Below are 11,049 nucleotides of genomic sequence, written 5' to 3'. Positions count from 1 at the left end.
AATGTTTGGAACCCAGTCTCCACTGCTCTCGTCACAGCTGTCTTACATCCAGAGTGTCCCCATGGTGCCCTTCTCCTGCCCTTTGGTCACTTGCTCCTGTGTCCAGATCTCCAGCGGTGATGAATGCGCTCAGCCCAACAGCGCTGATCTTTTGTTTCTTGATTCTCGTCCTGGCCATCGTGAGCTGATGAACTCACACGTGTCCTGAATCTGTCTGACAATATGGTTTAGTTCATTTCTCACCCTCTCTGATCCCTAGCTGATGACTGGAGCAGACCGGATCACTTCATGATGATTTTGTGGTCCATGGCGATGGTCCTGGCCTTGTTCAGGTCAAGTTGTGGAATCTTCACATCGTCCTCCACTTGTTTGGCCCACGTTTTCTTGGGCACAGTCCCTTATATCCTCCACTGGCTGGGTTGCTGTCTCCAAAGGAGTCTGTGTGGTAGCTTGTTTGTGCCCACAAATGGCCAAACCACCTCAGCCTTCGCTGCTGGACTTATTCATCAATAGTCGGATGCTGTTAACATCTTGCCCGAATGGTTTTGTTGGTGATGCGATCACAAAGTGAGACTCCAGACATCACATTTAGAAAACCTTGAGTTTGTTCAGATAATATTTGAGTGAGGTCCACGTTTCTGGTCCATAAAGGAAAACTGGCAAGATCAGCATCCGGAAAAGGCAATGTTTGATCTTCATGGAGATGTTCCTTAGGCACTGTGGATCACTGCTGTGAATGCCACTTTCTTCTCCTGGACCAGTGACCCTAGGTATTTGAAGTGCTGTTCCTGCTCAGTCTGGACGCCCTCAAGGTGGACTTTGGCCTGCGATCTTTACGTTGTCAGCACCTTTGTCTTGTCCATATTGATTTTTAAACCATACAACTAGGCGATTAGGGCAATATCATAGGGGTTGTCCGTGGCCTCGGCCTCATTGTCTGTGAAAAAGGCACTATCATCGAAAAACATGAGGTCTGTCATGAAGTGGTCCTCGTTTCACTGTATTCCACGCTTTTCTCAAGATGGCGTTGATTACAATGTTTAAAAGCAGTGAAGAGGCTACGTGCCCCTGGTGGACTCCATTCTGAATGGTAAACTCCTCAGAAGGTTCATTTCGGTTACCCACCTGGCTGGTTGAACCATTGTATGCTGTTTGGAGGAGTGTGATGACTTTCACGGGCAAAGGTTCAATCTCCAGTGGTCTCCAAGGGGCAGGCCAGTGAGCCCAGTTGAAAGCTGACTTGAAGTCAATGAATACGATGATGGTTCACAGACCACAGTGCTCCATTAGTTGACGAATGGTGAAGATTTGATTGCATCATCCTCATCCGGTCTGAATCCTGCCTGTACTTCTCGTCTGGCCTGTTCCCGATGTTTTTAACACACCATTTAGTGCATGTGGGGCATGTTCAGGATACACTCATCCGATTTGGGTCAGTCACAATCAAAAATAAAATCAGGGGTGAGACAATCGGGATCAGAGTCAGGACCAGGTGATCAACTGTGTAGGCCTCAGAAGCAGAAAAGAGCATCAAATGTGTGGAGATTCTAAGCACAGGATTGTTCGATTTGGCTCCTTTATGTAATTTTGTTGGTTTTTTTTAAGGAAGTGAACCCCATTTCCGTCACTGCAGAGGGTCCCCTGAATTCTGAGCAATGCCACTGGATGTACATAATAAACGAGACAAAATGCATCAGTTGAGGTGTTTAAAGTCTAGCTGTTATCGATTGCAGTAGTCAGCCCTACTGGCATGGTCGCGGGGGTCTACTGGAGCCTGTCCGTGCCAGCACAGGGAGCAAGGCCGGGAACAAACCCTGGACAGGGCGCCAGCCCATCACAGGGTGCACACACGCACCTCCACACACCAGGCACACACAGGCCAATTTAGGATCTCCACTTCACCTAACCGGCATGTCTTTGGACTGTGGGAGGAAGCCAGAGCACCCAGAGGATTCCCAGGTAAACTCCGGACTGTAATAGACATGTGTTGCTTTCTCCCTCTGATGAAGGTCCATAGAGGGTTAGTAAAGAATCAAAAGTCAAAAATCGCCTCATATTCATGATCACTGACCTTGTCTAAAACGAAACCTCACGTGCTAGGGTTGACTTTCTGGGAGTGGTCCTTAGTAGGCCTAAGACCACCTCGATTGAATCATCAACTTAATCCTCCTAGCAAGTCCTGGTCTTCCCTGGGGTCTCCTCCCAGCTGGTTGTGCCTATAAATCCTCCACAGGGAGGTGTTCAGGGGGTATCCGTATCAGGGCAGGGCATAAACGAAAGGAGAAGAAAATCAAACATGAAAAAGCAGAGCATTGTGGGGTTGTAAAGTGGATGGAGAGCCACAAGTGGACATGACGAGTGGCAAAGAGCGGGAACAATAAAGAAATCAAAAGAAGAAAAGATCAACTTACAGGAGACACGGAGGACAAAGAAGAGCAGGACAAACGCAGCCTCCATCGTGACAGATGGCCAGCCGAGTGACTCTGGGATTTGACTTCGGGGTTATAACGGCTGAAGAGACCGCGATTACGTAAATAGCCGAGGAGACGCACGAGATTAACGAAAATGCGGGAGCAGACAAGACACGGAGAGCCACACAGGACCACACGGCACCACACAGGGTCACCCTGTCACTGTTTATCAGCGCTATGCCAGTCCATAACACGAGCTGCACACTCTGCACTTTCTGGCTGGCACTCCAATGTTCATGGCCACGCTGGTTCAGTGCCAGTTTATGCCCTTTACACTCCATGGGATTCATAAAGTTTATCTCAGCTAATCTAAATTTCCAGCCCACCAGTCCAATGACCCTGAGGTCAATCAAAGGGTCTTTGCAGTGACAGCAGGGGATCACGCAGTCCATCAGGTGGTCAGTGACACATAGTGTTGAGTACGAAGTGACAGGGACACTTTAATGGCCACTCTACTTTCTTATTATAATACATCATAAAATGTGACTGCCTGATGTGTAAAACTCTTTGCCCCCCACTCGTGTTCACGGGTTCAGGTTATAAAGCTGATGCTCTTCTTCTTATTTTGTTATTTTGATTTTCTCGGCATTTTCAGATGTTGTTAATCCAAGTCCTGGTCACAGATGGCCGGAGCCGATCCTGACAGCCCTGGGCACAAGGCAGGGGATCACCCGAAGGGGACATCAGTCCATCACAGGTCCACTCACTCACACCTACTGTACACCATCCACATGTTAGTGACCAGATATCCCAGTCTGCATCAATAACTGGACCCCCGTGTGGACTCCGCACCCACAGTGTCACTCATGTCATGTTCACTTTGTCACAATGACCTGAGCACTGAGGACCATCCTTGTTAAGTGATGGCCACCGTCCTGTCCTTGAGCTCCTGGTCCTCCTGTGTACAATGGAAGGCTGCAGATGTCCAGTTTGTCATGGGGACCCTCATTATGGGGGAGGAGGAGGAGGAGGTGAATGACCTGCCGAATTAAGGGGTCACCACATTTCCTTCTGAGCTACAGACCCTTGATGGCCCCTGATTCCGGTGGGTTGAAGCCCAGTGCAAATCTGAGCTGGTCACTGACTTGGTCACTCTCGCACACTGCCACCTGATTAGGCAAAATCGCTTTTTTCATTCTGTTGGTTTTTACTTTTTTATATTAGTGGTTTATAGCGCCTTTCAGGTTACATCAGTGTACAGGCACAGCAGAGCAGAGCAGTCGGGGATTTGAACCCGAGGCCTCGGACCACCCACATCACAGCTCATTACATTTGTGGCTGATAATGCAGGATTATTGGAGAAAACAGATTAAGTAAAGAGGGGAGTCAAATCCAGGACACACAGATCCATGGAGTAGCAGTGGTGACATCCTGGGGGACAGCGGAGGGTCCGAGGTGCTCTGTAAAGGTCAGGAGGAGGTCAGAGAGACCTGATCTGATCTGAAGTGAGGTGTCCAGAACGCTGACCAGCCGTAGGCTGACACTGACCACATTTTTAATTTACTACACTCAATGTCTGGTTTTATAAAGAGCTGCACCCCAAAGCAGGACAAGCGTCACCTCTGTGCTCCCCAACTGCTCTTCTGTGAGATGAGATAAGATGAGATGAGATGTTCTTTATTAACCTCCAAGAGTTCATTCAAATGCACACCACAGCAGGAACATAAAAAACACAAAGCTACCGACTCACTGAGTCCACGCAGAGGAGAGGTGGACATCTATCTGACAGTGCGGTGCGGTCACAATCATTTGGAGCGTGACATTCGAATATCTCAGGAGATGATCCTCAGTTTCAGAAATGGCCACCTGCTCAGCCATCACTTGCTGTAAGTGGCTCAGCCATCAGGATGGTGGAGTCACTTAAACATCTGGGCACTGTGCTGGCACTAAAACTTCACATAAACTACCAAGAGAGCCCATCAGAGGATGTTCTGCGTCAGCTCAGGAAATTCAATCTGCCCAAACAATTCAGGTCCAAATCTGCAATGGGGTCCATCCTGACCTCGACACCAACTGTTAGGTCTGGTGCTGCCTCTGCTCAGGATAAGCCAATATCCTAGTGTTATTGGATCCCTGGCATCTTTTTCTCATCAGTCTGCCAGAAATCTGGGGGTAATTTTTGACTCTGCTTTTAAGTTGGATAAACAGATCAGCGCAGGTGTAAGGTCCAGCTTTTTTCAACTTCGACTACTTAGTAAAGTCAAGCACTACATTCCCCATGAACAGTTTGAGGCAGTAATACATGCTTTCGTTACATCACGCCTTGACTACTGTAACTCATTATACATACTGTAGGTCTCAGTCAGGCACAAACTCAGAGGCTGCAAGCCGTTCAAAATGCAGCGGCCCGCCTTCTGACAGGGAAGAAAAAGTGCGACGATATAACACCTATACTGGCCTCCCTTCACTGGCTTCCTGTTCATTTCAGGATCCAGTTTAAAATATTACTGCTTGTCTTTAAAAGCTTAAATGACTTGGCACCTGCCTACTTTTCGGAGCTTCTTGTTCCGTATTCTCCTGTCAGAACCTTGCGATCCTCTGATCTTCAGTTACTCCATATCCCAGAATAAAGCTTAAAACCAGAGGAGGCAGAGCATTTTCGGTAATAGCCCCCAGTTTGTGGAACAGCCTCCCCTTGCAGTTGAGAGCGGCCCAGAATCTTAATCATTTTAAAACCCTGCTTAAGACACATCTGTTTTTATGTGCATTTAATTCCTCTTGATTTTATGAAGTTGGTTTCATCTTATTTATTACTATTATTATTATTATTATTATTTTGTTTTGATCTTATTGATTGGTTTAGTATAGTAGTGTGCAATGTATATTGAGTATTTATATGCTGTGTAGTACCTGCTACCCTTTTTGTCTTTTAGTTGTACAGCACTTTGGTCAATGAAAGTTGTTTAAAGGTGCTTGACAAATAAATAAATAAATAAAATAAATATGAGCGCAGTATCAGCGCCTGTGAGAAGACCAGAGGCAGTGACTGAACGCCCATTCAAGTCCTCTGTGAGTCCCGGGTAAGGACACAGACTGCAAAGACCATCGCTGATCCCACCCACCCAGAGCTCCACCAATTTCAGCCGTCTTTGTGTGGTGAACACTAAAATGTCACATTGTCACCTAAACAGTTTTTTTCCTTGGTCCAGTTGTTCTGACTAACCAGGTCAGAGCTTCTTCTGAGTATCTGTGGAGACCTGAACGCTGGACTCTGTGGACTTGTGACTCTTAAAGTGAGTGCCCCCTGCAGGGGATGGGCAGAATTGTTCAGGATGGCATTCAATTTTGGCATAGCAGCCTTCATAGGGTCCAGAGCCGGTCCTATGGTGGAGACGCCTTTTCTGCTGAGTTTATTCAGGTATTCTGCATCATTTTACTTCAAGTTGCTTCCCAAGGAGACCACAGCAGAGAACAACACACTGGCGACACTGGACTGGTCAAACATCTCCAGTTGCTTGCTTCACACATCAGTAGACCTGAGTCTCCTCAGGAGGTTCAGCCTGCTCAGCCCCTTCTTCTACAACTCCACTGTGCTGTCAGTTTGCAGGTACTTGAAGGTCCGCATCACTTCATGTTCTCCCCCTGAAGGTAAGTGGTCTCAGAGGTGGTTTGCACACTGGAGGTCCACCACCATCTTGTTGTTTTGCTGATGTTCAGGTTCAGGCGGTTTTCACTGCACCACAAGATCAAGTCCTCACCCAGTCAGCTGAACTCCAACTTATCTCCATTGATGATGGAGGGGCTGTCTGAGAACATCTGAGGATGGCCAGTCCGTTTGGTGTGGAGGGAAAACCAAAAGGGAGACCAAGGGGTACCCACATCTCAGGTGGCAATGAATTTAAGTGATGTGTAACAAAAGTGACCAGCGTTTAAAGAAAGACCAGGTGGACATGTGAGGTACAGCCACCATTTCTGACTCACAGGTCCAAGATCCAGCAGACTGGGGGGCATCAAGATGCTTATCCCTCAGCTTATTCCCCAGCTGGTAAGCCAGGATGATGCTAAAGGTGCTGGAAAAATTAAAGAACGCGATGATGACGGTGGTCCAGGTGGGATTAGGCTCTGTGGGCCATGGAGATCAGAGGTTTCCTCCACACCTCAGGTCTGCTGATGAATGGCGTCTAGTGATGCCACCTTTTCTTGTAATTCAATCTCAGCACAGACTCTTTGCCACGGAGCTATGAAATGGGGTCTACAGATGGCAGTATTTCAGTTTATTGAATGAGACTTTCATTTGTGTGTTTAATTTTAGCTGAGATGTTGTGTGACCAACACTGGCTACACCAGCGAGCTCCTGAGGGAACACCAGCGCTACGTCTATTGCAGGCAGAGGACAAGAAGTGGGGACAAGCAGGTGGTGACATCAAACTGTCAGGGACAGTCAAGGGGGGGGAGCAGGTGACAAAGGAGACACTGAACAAAGACGAGTGTGTGAAGGACTAGCGAGGAAGGTCACAGTGTTAGAAGACATGGTGGGCAAGTCTGGGACCACTTTAGGGAAAGGCAGTCCACCAGATCTGCTCTTCATTTGAACCATCGGCTCAACAAATCAAAAGGCAGACGTGACGTAATTGAACACAGCATTGAATTCTGGGATACCATAAAGATGCTAATACAGAGGACTCTGGGAGAAACTTTGGTTTCAGAAGGCAGGAAAAGGAAAGACGAGGCGCACCAAGGCTGCTTCACTATGGCGCCTCATTTTAAGAAGAGAGGACTCTTGAAATGTCCTTCAAGTGGACTCAGACTTGAATCATTCAGGTGGCATCTTCTCTTTTCCTTTTCACTTCTGATATTTAATGCCCGGCTGATAATCAGAAGTTATGATTAACGTGAAGTTTGAATATCTCCTCGCTTATTGATGTCATCTGCTTCTTCCGTGTCATTCCTTGTCTGTTTGGCTCGTTTGAAGGCAGCGGTCGGGCCTGGGAATGTCCTTAATGTCTGCTGTGGTGCCAGCTGTGCTCGTTCTGCTAAAATCGAGCGTCTCTTTCAAGAATAATGGTGAGGAAGATGAAGGAGACCCTGCTAAGGTACTGAAGCTGAGGACAACTGCCTCTGTTGCTGCCCCTCTAAAGGTGGCTTATCTGGGAGGTCCCAGCAGCAGAAGAGCTTGTGAAGCAACCTTAGTGAGGGCACCGTGAGGAGGTGACCAGGGACAGTCACAGGCCTTCAGACCTCTAAAGGGACTCCAGCCTGCTCAGTTTACAAGCTGCGGTCATCAGCCTCAGCCAGATGGCGCGATTTGATGTGCGTGTTTGAGATTTGAGTGACGAGTGGGTGTCATGTAGGTACGTATTGTGGGGTGGTGGCACCTGGTGTGAAGTGTGCCACTGTGATCTGTGAAAATTTACTCCAAACAATTCTGTTATGAAGCCACGCAGTTCAGCTGACGGACGGAAACTGCCAGGGAGATGAAACATGTGACGTGTGACACAGGCAGGCCATTTAAAAGTACTGATGTGGCCTCATCGATATCTATGGTCAGGGTCAGAGTCTGCAGAGGCCATGAGCGATTAGAACAAGGAAAGGTGCTGTTTGGGCACAGACCAGAAATAACACAGACAGCGCAGATGACAGCTGCCCGTACCTGGCCAGGGTCATAAAAATGGTGACGATCCGTCACAAAGCCACAAGCCGTCCCAATGCCACCGTAGACTCTGCTGAAAACTGGCTGTACATTCGTCAGCATTCCCCTCTGAAGAAATGGATGATGTCTGCGCTGCTCCATTGGCTTCTCTCTGGCCTCGAGACGTACAGTAAGTATAAATGATTAGGCTGCACTGTAACTGGGAGTGGAAGCTCCGTTTTAAAGCAACTTCCATACATTCATCTCTTTTGGTGCCATATTTGTCACCTCATGGCCACTAAAGGGACGTGTCTCAGGTGCCAGTCTGTTCTGCACTCACTGAAGAACTCAACCCCAGAGAGCAGGCGCCCCCTGCTGGGCACAGGGCTGTACGCGGAAATCAAGGCCACCAGCATAAAAAGAGTCTTAGAGGATGAGGTGCCCGCATGTGCCCCCTGCCTGAAGTTCAAAGTGTTAATTGTTAGTGTTAATTGTGTTATTTTATGCCATTTATTTGTTTTAATGTTTATTTTCTAAGTGTATGTTGGGAGAAGGGGAGGGCCTTGTGTTTTGTGGGTGGTCCCCCCAGTGGGCGGAGCCATTAACGTCCCTCCGCCCTCCCAGAGTTCCTTGCGGTTCATTGAGTGTTTCTTGTGCCTCGTTGCTTTGCTTTGTGTTCTTTTCTCGACCACGTCGTTGGTTTTCGTATTGGGGCTGCGCTTATTGGTGTTTTGAACCTCTGCTCTGTTTCTGACAACGCTACTGGATTCTCTACTGGGACTTTCCTTGCTGTGCATTACCTTCACTTCCTGGCATCTCCTTTGGTCTCTTCGGAGATTTTGTGCTGGCACAGCCTTTGCTCACCGTAAACCTTTTGGGTTTTAGTCGGGTTTTTGATGGTGTTTACCCCCCTCTAGTGGGCAACTTTTGAAAGTACTTTTGTACCTGTGCTTTCAGGACTCCCATATTTCATTACACCTTTGTGGATACTTTCAGAGCACAAAACAACTCCTGGCTGGCGAAAGGAGCTGCCCACGTCTATTCAGGCTCCTCGATGAGTTGAAGACGTGTTTGACGACTCTCTTGTGGGGTGAATTTCTGTCTAACTAATTAGAATGTGTCACTTGCTGACCTGCTTCAGTTCCTTCACCTCCTATGCAGATTTACAGCCTGCTGGTAGCCACTGATTGGGTGGCACGGTGGCACAGTGGGGAGCGCTGCTGCCTCGCAGTAAGGAGACCAGTCTGAGTTCGCTTCTCTGGTCCTCCCTGCGTGGAGTTTGCTTGTTCTCCCCGTGTCTGCATGGGTTTCCTCCCACAGTCCAAAGACATGCAGGTTAGGGGCACTGGCAATCCTAAATTGTCCTTGGTGTGTGTGTGCCCTGCGGTGGGCTGGCACCCGGCCCGGGGTTTGTTTCCTGCCTTGCGCCCTGTGTTGGCTGGGATTGGCTCCAGCAGACCCCCATGACCATGTACTTAGGATATAGCGGGTTGGATAATGGATGGATGGATGGATGGATGGTAGCCACTGATATTCTTCTCCCGCGCCACACGTCCTTCACGCTGCCCTGCTGCAGCTTGGGCTCCGGCTGTGAAGGAGCAGAAAACATCGGGAGAGACAACTGACCGGGGAAAACTGGACATGATAAACTGATTAAATTAATTTGTATTATGAAGTAATGTGAGAGACCACCCTAATACAGCACTATGAAAAATGCCCGGGGGGCGTTGGTGGTCCGGCCATGCAGACTGCAGGTGTTATCCCACCAGTCCATTTCTCTTCGGTCCCTGCCCACTGCAGGCTGGTTTTATTCGCTTTATTTTAGACCCCTTTATCCAAGTGTAGTCTCATAATATTACCGATTTGAAAGAAGGTGCAGTACCAGGGTCGTTGCTCGCTTTAGCACTTCAGAAGTGTCCTCATTTAAAGCCAATTCCTGCTCTTATTTCATTCCATGGCCTGTGGTTGCTCTCATTCTCCCACAGCAGACATTTCCAAAACTGTTTGTTTTTCTGTTTATTCTAAGACCACCGTCAAGATGCTTGGGTGACCAGCCTCAGCGAGACCATCGCCTTACTTTATTTTCAGGCCTGAGTCAAGTGAATGAAAACGAAGGCAAAGGAAGTTCATTAGCAGCAGAAACTGGTCGCCAATGAAGAAGACGGTTGGAATGGAAACCTGCAGCAGCCACTGCGGCCCACCAGGTCTGGAGTTCGAGCCCCGTGGGCTAACGTGTGTGCGAGTTCGGTAGGGGACATGTCGCCGACTTTGCTGCCAGATTGAAATCCTTCGTAGAATTAAACTGAGTTGAATTTTATTTCTTTTCAGTTTTGTAGTTTGTTTTCTTTGATTTCATTTGAACTTTTTCATTACGGCTACAGACGTGACGTTGAGCCAACAGCGAGTCACATGGCAGCAGTTGGTCCCTTCAAGTGAAGCCTGCCTGTGTCCCCAAATGGTCCTCAGTTACTGATCTTCAGTCCACTCAGTAATGATGACCAGAGAGCTGAATGACCGTCCCCTCTGATGAGGCACTTCGCAGCCACCTTCACTAAGGGACAGATTCTCAGCCAAATGACCCAGGTCTCCAAGTGTCCTCTTACTCAAAGTCAGGGGTCACTGGGTGTCACTCGGACCTGCTGGACATTCCAGACCAGTTCACACGCATCTTTGATTTCACTCTCCTCCTTTCCACACCACACGGCCCACTCTTTACTTTATAAAGCGCCTTTGACAGCCGGCCACACGGATACACACAGGATCTGAAGCCGAGGACTCGGAGGGTGGCCTGCTGTGTCCTGAACTACGGTGGGCCCTGCTACTCGGTCACTGTGACTCTAACGGCCGAGAGGTCAGCAGCCTGTCATTTATTTCCTGAAGCTCCTGTCCCCTCGTCTTTGTCACCTTCCTGGCTGTATTTTCACTGCTAATTTGTTTCTTTTCTCTTCACGTTTGTCACTCGCCCTTTCCATGTTTGTGTCCTTCACTGTGGACACGCTGGCCGCTGTT

This window comes from Polypterus senegalus, chromosome 10, assembly GCF_016835505.1.
Source record: "Polypterus senegalus isolate Bchr_013 chromosome 10, ASM1683550v1, whole genome shotgun sequence".
Taxonomy (NCBI): Eukaryota; Metazoa; Chordata; class Cladistia; order Polypteriformes; family Polypteridae; genus Polypterus; species Polypterus senegalus.
Note: the sequence above shows the minus strand (reverse complement) of the source record.